This window comes from Vitis riparia, chromosome 16 (genome assembly GCF_004353265.1).
Source record: "Vitis riparia cultivar Riparia Gloire de Montpellier isolate 1030 chromosome 16, EGFV_Vit.rip_1.0, whole genome shotgun sequence".
Taxonomy (NCBI): domain Eukaryota; kingdom Viridiplantae; phylum Streptophyta; class Magnoliopsida; order Vitales; family Vitaceae; genus Vitis; species Vitis riparia.
In genome coordinates this window covers 22,539,654-22,554,945 of record NC_048446.1, presented here as the reverse complement: position 1 = coordinate 22,554,945, position 15,292 = coordinate 22,539,654, and the positions used below count along the sequence as shown (strand labels likewise).

The 15,292-nt window shown below is 30.4% G+C and overlaps 2 long non-coding RNA genes across 2 annotated transcripts; both read right to left on the bottom strand.

Annotated features, from left to right (window-relative positions):
- Positions 1 to 200: 200 nt before the first annotated feature.
- LOC117933670 lies at positions 201 to 4,145 on the bottom strand. Its single transcript, XR_004654351.1, has 2 exons — positions 4,094 to 4,145; positions 201 to 494 (listed from the first exon to the last, which is right to left on the bottom strand). It is a non-coding gene; the product is annotated as an uncharacterized LOC117933670 (long non-coding RNA).
- A 6,224-nt stretch (positions 4,146 to 10,369) lies between these two features.
- LOC117933669 lies at positions 10,370 to 11,675 on the bottom strand. The gene is made up of 2 exons (XR_004654350.1): positions 11,588 to 11,675; positions 10,370 to 10,736 (listed from the first exon to the last, which is right to left on the bottom strand). It is a non-coding gene; the product is annotated as an uncharacterized LOC117933669 (long non-coding RNA).
- Positions 11,676 to 15,292: the final 3,617 nt, after the last annotated feature.

Below are 15,292 nucleotides of genomic sequence, written 5' to 3'. Positions count from 1 at the left end.
TTCCACATAAGAACTTGGTTTTTTTCATTTCTTTTGATAAATGTAAAATTTTCGTAATTTGAAAATTTTCACCTTAAGCTTAATTTGTTGATTATTTGACTTGGATGGCTACTTATAAGTACAAACCATCTTTAAAGAATAAATTGTTGAATTGTTTAGGCCTGGAACATGTAATAAACACCTAATTTAAAAAACCAAAATATAAAGATTGTTTTTAGTGTAATAAAATATTTGGTTGCTTTATAATAAAAATATAAAGCAACGTCTACTGGTATTTTTCAATTTGTCAAAATATGGAATGCAGACATAATAATAAATAGAATTTAAGAGATACCAAACTAGTGATGCAACATAATGAACCTATTAACTTGTATTTTAAAAGAGAACCTTAGAAAGGCCATACTTAGGACTCTAAAATTTTCATTCTACTTATGATCTAACCATGGGGGATTTTGGAAAGATCATAACCTTAGAGAAAGGCATCAGACTAATACCTGCATGGAAATTTGCACAAGATTTCAGATTCCAATCATTGAGTTCAGGACAGTTTAAATACAAAGCTCGCAAGTAAATTCACAAGTTCAATATTTGAAGACCAAAATTGACTCAAGAAAATGCTCTATATGCTTAATTATCATTTTAAGATACTTCAATTATGTGAATACAAGAAAAAAAAGTATTTTCCATTTCACTCTTTTTTTCATTTGTTTCTTAGAAAAAAACTTAATTTCTTAAGCATTTCTTTTCACATAAAACTTTATATTATAAAAACTATTACTTGTTATTTATTACTATTATTATTGTAATAATTCATACAATGATCAAAAGAAAGAAAGAAAGAAAGGAAAAATCATTGCATGATAAAATTGCTCTATAGAATAGATTAAGTTAATAAACAAATTCATTTTTTAAATTTTCTTATGCTTATTGTAAGTAATTCACTTTCATAGCAATCACATTTAGCTTTAGCATATTCAATATCAAAAACGAAAAAAAAAAAAAAAGGAACAAAAAGTAAATAAATAAATAAATAAGTTTCTTCCAAACCAATAAGCTGATATCAAATTGTCCAACTTTGTATGATGAGGTTAGAGAGATGGCAGCCCCAGTTGCAATCCTATTGTTTTGGTCAAGGGTTTACTTGTTATCTATCATGCTTAAGGTTAATCCCCTGCATGATAAAATCTAGACTTAATGGTAAAACTTATGAAATAATTTTATGTTGTTACCTTTTCTACAGAAAGAAAATAAGAAACTATTAATTATTAATTTTATCAAACTTCTATCACATTTTCTAAGAAAAATAGGAAAAAAAATTCATTAATATCTTGTTGTTTCCTTCTTTTTTTCAAGATAACAATGGAGCTACTCCAAAGGTTTCAACTTTTCTATGCTTTCTCTTTACTGTTGTCTTGCCAAAGTCTCACTTTGTCCACCCTGCTAATAAGCAAACATGCCATTGGGGTGATGATATTGGCCCTACTAGGGACTAGATTTTTATCCAACTTAAGAGAAACCTAGCCATAGAACGTGCATCCACACAAAGAAAGAAAAAGGAAATGCCTTATCTTCAAAATGCAGGGGCCAAATGAGAGAGATGCCTATTGTCCCCACCCAGTCAAAGAATGAAAAAGAAAAATCAAATGAACATGACATAAAAGATAGTAAAACGTTTGGAGACTGGAATTCAATGAATTATAGCTCATTGTATCATGTGGAGAGTTAGGCTATAAACTTGTTTTTATGATAGCGAAACATAGTGAAGCATTGAAAGGAGAGTTTTTTAAATTATTGATACATAGGGCAGTCAATGGATGAAGAGGATGGCTGATGTTAGCAAATAGCTAAACAAGAAGCGTAATAGTAAACCCCTTTCAGATATATCGCTAGAGGGACTAGTAAGATGAAATCATTAAATGAATCTTTGTTTCTTTGATGGGGATTGCATTTTTTTTTCTTTTTCTCTGATGGAACTTTGAAGTTACATTATATTTTGAGAAAACCAAAAAACATGAAAAACTGGAGAAAAAAAAAACACTCGACAAAACTCCTAGCACCCAAAAATGAAGGTACATTAAAGTAAAAGTAAAATTTTTTTGGTTATTGTGTCTTTGATTAAATGATCTGTAACTTGAAAACCAAAAAGGAACAAAGAAAAAAAAACAAAAAAGAGAATGATCAACCAAAAGAAAAAAAAAAAAAAAATCCCAAATAGTTAGTGTGGATACATTGAAGCCTCTTCCACCAAATCAATTAGGTGAAATATGGGTTCGAGGGCAAACATGATGCAGGGCAAAGTTTGATCAAAAGTTTGTGTTAGTTCCTCTTCGCAACGATTTCTAACAACAGGTGACCTTATCTGAATCTCCCAATTAATTAGGTTCCATTCAAATCGAACCATCTTAATTCATTTAGAAAGGAAACATGGTGGTTAAGACATCAATTTTGGTTAAAATCAAATTATTAATGTTTTAATTTTGCCTTGTATTGACTTGTGAAGCCAAACAATGTATTCCTAATCAGACTGCTTAATCTCACAAGTGGCTTGCCTTGTGCTGTGGGACCTCCTAAGCTAACCCTCATCTTGCTAACATCTGATTTGCCAAATTAGGCAGATTAGACCAGTCAGACCTGTTATAACATATAACTGAATACCTAAGATCCAAAGTTTGATTCTTTCAATTGGTCTTTTAATTAGAACTCTATGACATATGTGAAATATAAAACTGCTTCTGAATTTTGTATCTCTTTGTACCATTGAGTTTCAAATATTCCACATTAAGGAAAATGGGTGCTCAATAAAAGAGAATGAAATAATGATAAGATTTTCATTCTTGAATATTTATAAGCCAATCTTGGCTATTATATCTTGATCTGTAGCTAACTCTCTTGCCAATTTGGTTGGAGCTAACTCTTTCAGGATGTGAATTGCATGAGATATGATGGCCTCAAATGAAAACAGAAAGGAAAGGGAAAAACCAACTAGAAAGAAAAGGAATTTGATAATTAGTAAATTGGCAGGAAGAAAAAGAAAATGCATTCAACCTAGTAGATAAAATTAGTAAAGTGTCTCTCCTATAAGCATAAGAATTTCCACTCAAAGAACAAATATCAAGCTTATGTCAATCAGTTGAATTAAAAATGTAAAAATGAGCCTAAAAAGTCAATTCCTGATTTTTAAGAAGTTAGAAAATCACAAAATTGCATTTGCCCCATACATGAGATAACAGGATTTGTATAGAAGTAAAAGAATGGTTGGTGAAAAACAGATGTTGAAGTCCATTTAAGATTACCACTTGAATTTTAAGAAATTAAAATTGAGGAAGGTAAATTAGGAAGCCTTTTCCCTCCAAAATTGCATAAACCCCAAAACCTATCCAATGTTTCTCCTGAATAGCAATTGTACATGAGATAAATATAATCAAATGACATGATTTTCAACATCTGAATTTTCAGATTTTTGACAAAATGCTTCTAGTCCATACCCATTAATTTCGATAAACTTAATATTCATTTTTCCCCTTCTTCTTAGTGTTTACATGAAGAACAAAATTAGTCCAAGGGGGTTACTACTTTGATGGATTCAAAATAAAAAATAAATAAATAGATAAATAAAATGAAAAAAAAAACAAGATTAAGATGAGTCAAAGTGTAGCATCTTAATTAGGAAGAGCTTTGCTCTATTCGAAGCTTCCATAGCCTTGATTTCATGAGGTGCAGACAAGGCACTATAATAATAGCAAACTGCATTGAATTTCATATCACTAAAATTTTCAACTTCATCTTATGTACGGAAGACAAAAAAACACAAAAGAGAAGGGACACGAGCAATCATTGCTTCCAAGCTAAGCTTCAATGCACATGAAAATGGAAAGAAGAATAAGAGTGCAGAGATGGGGTATGTGAAAGTATGGTGAGGGATTGATGCTCATAATAATTAGTAAATATATAACAAGGAATCCAAACACAAACCCTAACTAGAAAAAGAGAGATGTGAGGAAATAGAAGTGATGAAAAGAAACCCAATTTGAAATCAAAGAAAGAAAGAAAGGAATAACAGAGTGTGAAGCCGTAGAAGGAATCGAAAGAATACCTGGAATATGTGGGCGATGAAGTGGCTAAAGAAATTGGTCGTTGAGCGAGTTGGTCATTGATCTAAGCCCCCTTAGTGATGAGGATGTCAATGACGACAAGAATCTACTCGGAGAAATATACAGTGATGAGAATGGGTATTATGGCTTTGGGAGAAGAGTTCAATGGTCTTCAATGGTGGCTAAGAAGAGTGAATGATAAAAGACATGGCTCTCAGTGGGTCCAGCAGTCTAAACCGAGCAGGAGAGATAGTGCTTATATAGTGGCTCTATGGTCGCGGACAAGCCCATGTGATTGTGCCTATTGGGCCATATATTGCTATAAGAGCTTTTATAGCAGCAACCCATTCGTTCCCCAGCTATATGAGCTTTTATAGTAGCAATCCATTCCTCCCTCAGCCATAATGATGCGGAAATTTCTAATTTGTTGCGGCTTATACAAGTATGATACTATATATATGTTTTGGTTGTGGATTTTGTTGGCCCAATTAAAACTATGTCACAATATCTCACTTTTCTTGTAGGTACATGTGTCCAACATTTCAAACGATGCCCTACCATGTGAATTTTCTTAGCAATAAATGAATATTTGTCCTTGCCTTGGAAGGCTTTGACTCCTTACTAAGAAATGTGATGAAGGGAAGAAGTTATGAACTTTTCAATTATAGATTTCTCTGAAAAAGTGTGTTCTATATTTCAAGAAGACAATAAATAACTTTTTTGACCAAATAAGATATTATTTGATCTTGTTTGTGAAGGTGCCTTGGCAGCTTCTTCAAGTAGCCAAGAAAATTCAATCTTTAAGATTCTTAATTTGTACTATCATCTCGAGAAAAAGCCAAATATTATGTATCATGAATGTTAAACACATGCAAGTAATGAAATTATGTAAATTAATGTCATATTTAATGGATGGTATAAAGTAGAATAAAATATTAATGAAATATGATATAGTTTTTGTACAAAATTATGTGCAAAGGGTTACTTCTGCATAAGTAGATGAAAAAGAAGAAGAAAATTAACTAAGAATCATCATGATGTCACCCTCATAATTGAAAAGAAGATGAATATAGGTGAATAGGAAATCACCTGTAAGCACCATCTGATCTATTGGAGCACTCGTAAAACATAATAAACTTATTAGCTTCTTGTATTCTTTTAATATGAATGGGGTACCTGCATCACTTCTTTTCATTGAAACTCTTCTACACAAACAAATTCATGGTGAGTGCCCATTTCTTATGTCTTACCATCGCTTTATTCCTCCTTGCTTTGAGCTTTCTGAGTAAAAGGAAACTAGGATTTACACCATATTATGTAGAGTAAAAAAAACGAAAAACAAAAAACAAAAAACACACTAGACAAGACTCCTAGTACCCAAAAATGAAGGTACATTAAAGTAAAAGTAAAAAAAAAAAAATTAATACTGTTTCTTTGATTAAATGATTTGGAACTTGAAAACCAAAAAGGAACAAAGAAAAAAAGAAAGCAAAAAAAAGAATGATCAACCAAAAGAAAAATGATGAATCCCAAATAGTTACTATGGATACATTGAAGCCTCTTCCACTAAATCAATTTGGTGAAATATGGCTTCAAGGGCCAAACATGATGCAGGGCAAAGTTTGATCAAAAGTTTGTGTTAGTTCCTCTTCGCAACGATTTCTAATAGGAAGTGACCTTATTTGAATCTCCCAATTAATTAGGTTCCATTCAAATTGAACCATCTTAATTCATTTAGAAAGGAAACATGGTGGTTAAGACATCAATTTTGGTTAAAATCAAATTATTACTGTTTTAATTTTGCCTTGTATTGACTTGTGAAGCCAAACATTGTATTCCTAATCAGACTGCTTAATCTCACAAGTGGCTTACCTTGTGCTGTGGGACCTCCTAAGCTAACCCTCATCTTGCTAACATCTTATTTGCCAAATTAGGCAGATTAGACCTGTTAGACATGTTATAACATATAACTTAACACCTAAGATCCCAAGTTTGATTCTTTCAATTGGTCTTTCAATTATACCTCTATGACATATGTGAAATATAAAACTGCTTCTGAATTCTATATCTCTTTGTACCATTGAGTTTCAAATATTCTACATTAATGAAAAGGGGTAATCAATAAAAGAGAATGAAAGAATGGTAAGATTTTCATTCTCAGATATTTATAAGCCAATCTTGGCTATTATATCTTGATCTGTAGCTAACTCTCTTGCCAATTTGGTTGGAGCTAACTCTCTCAGGATGTGAATTGCCTGAGATATGGTGGCCTTAAATGAAAACAGAAGGGAAAGGGAAAAATGAACCAGAAAGAAAAGGAATTTGATAATTAGTAAATTGGCAGGAAGAAAAAGCAAATGCCTTCAACCTAGTAGATAAAATTAGTAAAGTGTCTCTCCTATAAGCATCAAAATTTCCACTCAAAGAACAAATATCAAGCTTATGTCAATCAACTGAATTTAAAATGTAAAAATGAGCCTAAAAAGTCAATTCCTGATTTTTAAGAAGTTAGAAAATCACAAAATTGCATTTGCCCCATACATGAGATAACAAGATTTGTATAGAATTAAAAGAATGGTTGGTGAAAAATAGATGTTGAAGTCCATTTAAGATTACCACTTGAATCCTAAGAAATGAAAATTGAGGGAGGTAAATTAGGAAGCCTTTTCCCTCCTTCAAAATTGCATAAACCCCAAAACCTATCAAATGTTTCTCCTGAGTAGCAATTATACATGAGATAAATATGGTTAAATGACATGAAAACGTTTGAATTTTCAGATTTTTGACAAAATACTTCTAGTGTTTACATGAAGAAAAAGAAGTAGTCTACGGGGGTTACTACTTTGATGGATTCAAAATAAAAAAATAAATAAATGGATAAATAAAATGAAAAAAAACGGAAACAAGATTAAGATGAGTCAAAGTGTAGCATCCTAATTAGGGTGCAAAATAAAGAGCTTTGCTCCATCCAAAGCTTCCATAGCCTTTGATTTCATTAGGTGTAGACAAGGCACTATGATAATAGCAGACTGCATTGAATTTCATATCACTAAAATTTTCAACTTCATCTTTTGCACGGAAGACAAAAAAACACAAAAGAGAAGGGACACGAGAAATCATTGCTTCCAAGCTAAGCTTCGATGCACATGAAAATGGAAAGAAGAATAGGAGTGCAGAGATGAGGTATGTGAAAGTATGGTGAGGGATTGATGCTCATAATAATTAGTAAATATATACCAGGGAATCCAAACACAAACCCTAACCCTAACCCTAACCAGAAAAAGAGAGATGGGAGGAAATAAAAGTGATGAAAAGAAACCCAATTTGAAATCAAAGAAAGAAAGAAAGGAATAACAGAGTGTGAAGCCGTGGAAGGGATCGAAAGAATACCTAGAAGATGTGGGCGGTGAAGTGGCTAAAGAAGTTGGTCGTTGAGCGAGTTGGTCATTGATCTAAGCCCCCTCAGTGATGAGGATGTCAGTGACGACAAGAATCTAGTCGGAGAAATATACAGTAATGAGGATGGGTATTATGGCTTTGGGAGAAGAGTTCAATGGTCTCTAATGGTGGCTAAGAAGAGTGAACGATAAAAGACATGGCTCTCAGTGGGTTCAGCAGTTTAAATTGGGCAGGAGAGATAGTGCTTATATTGTGGCTCTATGGTCGCGGACAAGCCCATGTGATTGTGCCTATTGGGCCATATATTGCTATAAGAGCTTTTATAGCAGCAACCCAACCCATGTGGTTGTGCTTATTGGGCCATACATTGCTATAAGAGGTTTTATAGCAGCAACCCATTCCTTTCCCAGCTATATGAGCTTTTATAGTGGCGATCCATTCCTCCCTCAGCCATAATGATGCGGGAATTTATAATGTTTTTTTTTTTTTTTTTTTTGCTCAATTTACCATTTGACAACATACATGGAACTTTTTCTGAGAAAATTCCATTCATATGCTCTACTACCCTATTTTTCTTTTTATAAAACAAGAAAATGAAAAACTTGTTTGAAAGCTATTTTTTGAAATTGAGTATTTCTCCAATAACTTAATGTTGTAGCGTTAAGTTGTCTTTTTAATTATTTTTAAGTTTAAAATAAGAAATTAACATTCATAGTCATTGGTATTGTATTTTATTCTTTTTTCTTGAGTTAATATAACTATCATTTGTAAATATAAAAACATTAATTATCAAAATTTATCTAAAATTAAACAAAATTACTAAAAATACTTTTTATTTTTGTGCATAGATTTCAACAACCAATATTTATCTAATTTCAGATATTTTAATTCTTACTCAATATATGGAACTACCTAGAGAAGAATGAACATGTGCTCTAAGTAATTATCCCCAACATTAAATTTCTATTTTATCTATAAATTCAATTAATATTCCAATATCAACAATGATCAAGTCTTCATCAATCTCACGCACAAGATCTCTAATTACACAAATAAACATAGTAATAATAGCAATTCATATAAACAAAAAGCTATAACCCAAATAGCTTTGCGTTGGGCCTAGAATTACTTCCTCAACCCCATTGGGCTTTGATGCTGGGTCTCAAACGTGCTAGGCTAGGCTAAATCCAAGCTAGCCTATGGGTCGACATAATATTGCATTCCAATTCTAGAGACATCATCATAAGAAACTGAAAATTGGGTCTATTCAACAAGAAGGAGTAGGGAAAATGGAGTCGGAAGGGAGAACCTGAAAGTAAGAAAACAAGATGCAGGGAGGAGTTTGCTTAATGCTAATGAGGCATCATACATCTTCTGATTTGTGAAGTAAATTCTTATTATTTTTATTTTTATTTTCTGAAGTGAATTCCAAAGGGAAAACTATGAAAAGTAGTTTGTTTCTAGCAAGAAAATATTTGCATAGAAAAATACGTCATCTTACAAAATTGTATTCATACTTTAGGAGATAAAATATTATGTTACCTACTCTGCTAATCGCAAGTCACAATTAACAAAATATCATGTTAGCTACGTACCTCAAGAGAAAACAATGACAACACCATGTGACATGTTTATTTATTTGTCAATATTTTAGAATAAAAAATAAATTATTTATTTTGTTAGACTAATATTTACGAATCGATGTAGAAAAACAAAACATTTACTATATTCAAGGTTGTTGATTACATAAAATAATCACTATATTCATGTTGGACATATTTCTTATATTTAATTATAATGTCAGTCCTAGTGGTATCAACTTAAAAAAATAAATAAATAAATTCATGGGAAAGAAGCATGTTGGAAAATAAAATTATATCCATATTTAATTATAATGTCAGTCCCAAGTACACTACTTGTAATCATCTTTCTTGTGCAAATGACCTGGTGGACTTCAAACTTAAATAAAATCGAAATATTAATATAAAAGTGATCACTATAATATTCTTTATAGTGTTTTTAAAATTTCTGCACAAATCTGTCCGAACATGGAAAAATGATGTCTGAAGATCTGATGGTGGTTCTTAAGCAACTTCTCAAGAGTAAGTACGACATGCAATAAAGATCCATTTGGGCTCTCCCATTAATTGGGTCCAGATAACTTGCTATAATATAGCAAGCCCAGATAGGTTTGTGTTGATTTAAACTTGGCCCAATTGGCTATGATTCTAGGCCCAACAAGCAAATGGACTCCTTTCACGAAAGGGGGAACCTAATGTGCCTTTTGATTTAAACTTGGTCAAGGTTGTGAATTTGGTTTATTTTCAAGTAGTATCATAGTATATACCGCTTGTTGAAAATGTCGGGTTTAGGAAAAGGATGGTTTGCTCTTCACCGGTGGAATACTTTAAAATGTGTTGATTTATTAGGAACTAAATTCTAATAATTAAAGCATTATTATTATTATTATTATTATTATTTTAATTTTTAAATTTGCACTGTTTCTCACCTACTTTATATTTATAATTAGATTTGAAAAAATTCATTTATAAATTATTTCATGTTTTATGTTCTTAGGAGGTAATTTTAGATAATATTTTTTAATTATTTTCTATTATTTATTTATGACTGTTTTAAAAAATAATTATATAAATATATGAAATAATTAAAAAAATATTATACATAAAAATTATTTTTAAAACATAATTAAACAAATTTTTATTCTATAAAAATTTAAAAATAATTTTCAAAAACGTCCCCTTATTTTTTTAGTTCTAAAAAGGGAATTGTTTTTTTTTCTCAACTCCTTATCAAACTTTTTTTTTTTTTTTTTTTTTATTGTCAAAATCAAAAACGTTTTAAACATATTTCAAGTCCGATAGTACAACACGTGTCGATGGATAACAAAGTGGGTAAGATAAGATGGTTATATTGTGATGTGACACAAAGATTCCCCTCTCTAAAAGCGCGTGATTTGTATATTGTGCAAATCTAATTTACTGTTATTTGGATAACCAGACAGCACCAGTGCACTACCATCATGAAGAGAGACATTTGTATGCCGCAGGATTTGGTGCCCGTTCCTCATGCAAGACACATTATTGAGGAGGAGCCTAGGAAGTGGGGCTTTTCGTAGAGACATTAGGGTTCTGGGAATCCAAGCAACCAAATCCAGCCCAATTGTTTAGAACCTGGACATTATAGTAGAATTCCAAGCAACCAAATCCAGCCCAATGGATGAACAATCTGCAGGATCAAGTAGGAATCACCACCAGCAAATTCCTTTGAAAGTTGGGAATAAAACTTACTACAGTAAATCCAAATAACATCTTCTTTCCAAGGGAAAGATAATCCAAAGTCAGTAATTGAATCATTGAGAAAAGGGATGCAAAAAAACAACCGTCAACAAGAAGCTGGGTTAAAAGGAAACCCCAATTTGTCAAAATACCCTAATCAGCATATGATAATACCAAAATCTCTCAATTTTCACACTCCTTCCCAAAGGCAAAAATTGCTCAGACCCACTTTCAAATTTCAATACATAAACCATATCAATACTGGGAATATAAATGGCTGTCCACTAGTGCCGCCTTTCGTATTAATAGATTGCAGAAGTATCTCTTAAACCAAGTAATTAGAGCAGAGGTTTTGAAAATCAAAACTTGGAAATGATAACCAAGTTTGGGCATCAATCAAGTCTAGTAGAAAAAGGGGCTTCAAAAGCCAAATCTGGAGAGAGCTCAGAAGCAGATTGGCAGGCAGCCTTACACAACATTTCGTTATAGCAAAGCAACACAAGGAAGTTTCAGAAAGCCTTGCAACAACGTGAAGTTTTTATTTTTTAATTTATTATGTTATCTCTCTCACTCTCTTTGCTGCCAAAAATCCGAAAAAAAAAAAAAATCAAATAATTAAAAAATTCATGCCAAAGTGTATTATAAGTTACAGGTAAAATGCAAATTTCAGTATTCTCGAACCCTGGATGATGAAAATTTTGCGATTCAAAATTTTCTTTCATTTTCTCAGCACCCAAACGATTGCATATAACGCAGAAATCGATTGACTGATTGAATTGGGAAAATAAATTGGAACAGTACCTTGAACCGAGAGATCGACCGATACGCGGCGTGAGACGCAGCGTTTGGAGAAGGGGACGATTGAGTGCTGAAACGCAGAGCCCTGGATAAGTGACAAATGCCGATCGGACTGGGACTACGTTCATTGGGGAAGTTATGGGCTCCATGGGGCGGCCTAATTTTGAACATTTGGGCTGAAACTGGGCTGATTTCTAACTCGAATTGTTAGAGGCTGCACATGGGCCGGTCCAATTTTCAATCAATGCTCCAGTTTCGATTTCACAAATTTAATAAATACTTTAATTTTAAAATTTTATATAATCTATATTTAAATTATTTATTGATTCAATATTTTTTATATTAATGTTAAACTATATGATAATTTTCGTTTTAATAAAGACAATTAATTTTTTTATGATAATTCTAGAATAATCTTTACATATTAAATATTTATCATAAATAGATGGTTTATAAAGAATTTAACAAGCACAAAATAATCATCTTTATTTTTATTTTTATTTTTATTTTGCTACATCTTACATGATGCATTGCTATTACGTGTCGAAGGAAAGGAAAAAAGACTTGCAGTTAGAAATTCTACAATTGTATGATATTAATAAGCAAAAAGTAATCAAACAAAAGGAGGGTTATTTTGAAGAAATTATTTCAAACAAAAATATTTGACGTAATTATTCTAAATTATGTCATTAATTAATTAAAATTTTTGATTTACTAATATATATATATATATATATATATAAAATAAAAAATAAAATAATAATAATAATAAAATATAAAAAATAAAAAGCTATCAAGTAAAAATACTGTCAATAGTTTTTACCTTTTTATTATACTTTTGATAAATATTTTAACATTTTTTTTTCTTTACGTCACTCTTGAATTTTTAACTATTTTTATTTAATCGTGTCTTTAATTTTTGAATATTTTTATGAATTATTTAATTTTGTAAGTTTAGTTATTTTTATGTTATATAAATAATTAAATAAATATTTATATTATGGCATTATAAAAGCATCTTAAACCTTCAAATTATTTCAATTAAAAAAAAAACCTTATACACGTGTTTATTAAAATTTGTCAAAATAGTTAAATTTAAGAATATTTTCAATAATAAACATGCCAGTAAAAAATAGAACGGAATGATATTTATTATTTACTTCCTCTCCATTGTCAATCGCTTTAGGTAGAATAAGCTCATTTCTTCTGATACAGTTTTGTAACATCTATTCTGTAAAACAACTTTTCACAACTATAGTTGGCAGCATTATCAACCAAACTAAACCAAACCATGCTTACAAATGTCTCTCTTCATGATGGTAGTGCACTGGTGCTGTCTGGTTATCCAAATAACAGTGAATTAGATTTGCACAATATACAAATCACGCGCTTTTAGAGAGGGGAATCTTTGTGTCACGTCACAATATAACCCTCTTATCTTACCCACTTTGTTATCCATCGACACGTGTTGTACTATCGGACTTGAAATATGTTTAAAACGTTTTTGATTTTGACAATAAAAAACACAAAAAAAAAAAAAAAAAAAAAGAGTTTGATAAGGAGTTGAGAAAAAAAAAAACAATTCCCTTTTTAGAACTAAAAAAATAAGGGAACGTTTTGAAAATTATTTTTTAATTTTTATAGAATAAAAATTTGTTTAAAAATTTAAAATATTTTTAATTATGTTTTAAAAATAATTTTTATGTATAATATTTTTTTTAATTATTTCACATATTTATATAATTATTTTTTTAAAATAATCATAAATAAATAATAGAAAATAATTAAAAAATATTATCTAAAATTACCTCCTAAGAACATAAAACATGAAATAATTTTTTGTTGTCAAATTCGATTTTTTTTTAAATATTTTATTTAAAAGTATAGAAATTGTTCTAAAAATAGTTATCAGATAAGTCCTAAGATATTTTTTAAATCACTTGTTTTTTATGACCATTTTATAAAATAATTATATAAATATAAAAAAATAATAAAAATAAAAATATTATAGATAAAATTTATTTATAAAACATTAAAAATATTTTAAATTCTCAAATAAATTTTTATTTTACAAAACATCATACAATAGTTTTTAAAAATTATTTTTATTTTTTGAAAGAATTTACCAGTCTTAATAATTTTCAAAGAATTAATTTTATTCCTTGATATATAAATATACTAAATCATCATTAATTTTAAATTTCATACCCTTATAAATATAACTTTTTCTTATAAAGTTTAATTAATAAATTTTATTTTCTAAAAAATAAATTTAATAGACAAAATGCATATAAAAAGTTACTGTTATTTACTTATTTGTCTCGCTCACTTATACTGGCCCACTTTTTAATTTGCTGCATTTCTTCCTTGCTAGGAGGCTGCTTACTGCGTATTATTGGTAAGGCTACCAAATTCCACTACTAATTTTCCATGAAGTAATATTATAAAGAGTTGATATGAAAATTCTTGGAATTCTTTCATTCAAAGGATGTTCAGTGATCTCTAAATTAAATTTGCTTTGTTTGACCGTACAAATTAATTTGAATGTGAATTCAATTTTTAAATTTGTAAATTCAAATTCTGCTTCAAAACTGTTTTTATATATTGACTAGGATGAACTTAATTTAAGTGTAATTCAACTCCACTAACATCTAAAGAAGTCAAAATAATTGAATTGAAATTGGGGTCTTATTATCCAAGGCCCCAGTCCTATGCATTCAACAACATATTATTTTTTTCTGCCACTCAATCCACTAGTAATTCCATCAAATTGCTCCCCAAGCAATAATACGCTGTAAAAGCTTGGTGAAAAATCCGTTTTAGGTGAATTAAGTGATTGTTAAAGTAGTTACTTCACTTGGCTCTCTAACAACACTACCACATGTTTTACTTGGTACGAAGGTAGAATGAATTTTTCCTACCACTTGTATATGATGGATTTAACTTTATTTGTGATATTTTGTTTCTTTTTTGAAAATATCAAATGCTTTGACAATTGATTTGTGTTTAGTCATAGGAAGAACTCTACTCGGGATATTATGCCTATTTGCCTATTTGGTTTACAAGTTCCACGGGAGACATCTATCATCAGATGATAGCATTGAAGAATTCCTACGGAGTCACAAAAATCTCCAACCTATCAAGTACTCATATTCAGATATAAAGAAAATGACTCATAATTTTGCGAATAAATTAGGTCAAGGAGGCTTTGGCTCTATATATAAAAGAAAACTTCGAAGTGGTCGCATTGTAGCTGTAAAAGTGTTGATCATGTCAAAAGCTAATTGGCAAGATTTCATCAATGAAGTTGCTACAATAGGAAGGATTCATCATGTTAATGTGGTGAGACTTGTTGGATTTTGTGTATAAGGATCAAAATGGGCACTTATATATGATTACATGCCCAATGGCTCTCTTGATAAATTTATTTTTCTTAAAGAAGAAAATAACACTCTTTTGAGCTGGGAAAGGTTGTATAAGATTGCACTTGAAGTGGGGCGTGAGATTAAATACTTACATCAAGATTGTGACATGCAAATTCTGCATTTTGATATCAAGCCACACAATATTCTTCGTGATGAAGACTTTACACCAAAAGTTTCAGATTTTGGCCTTGCCAAATTGTATTCAACAAATGAAAGTATAGTATCTCTCATTGCTGCACGAGGAACATTGGGATATATTGCTCTAGAATTGTTCTATAAAAAC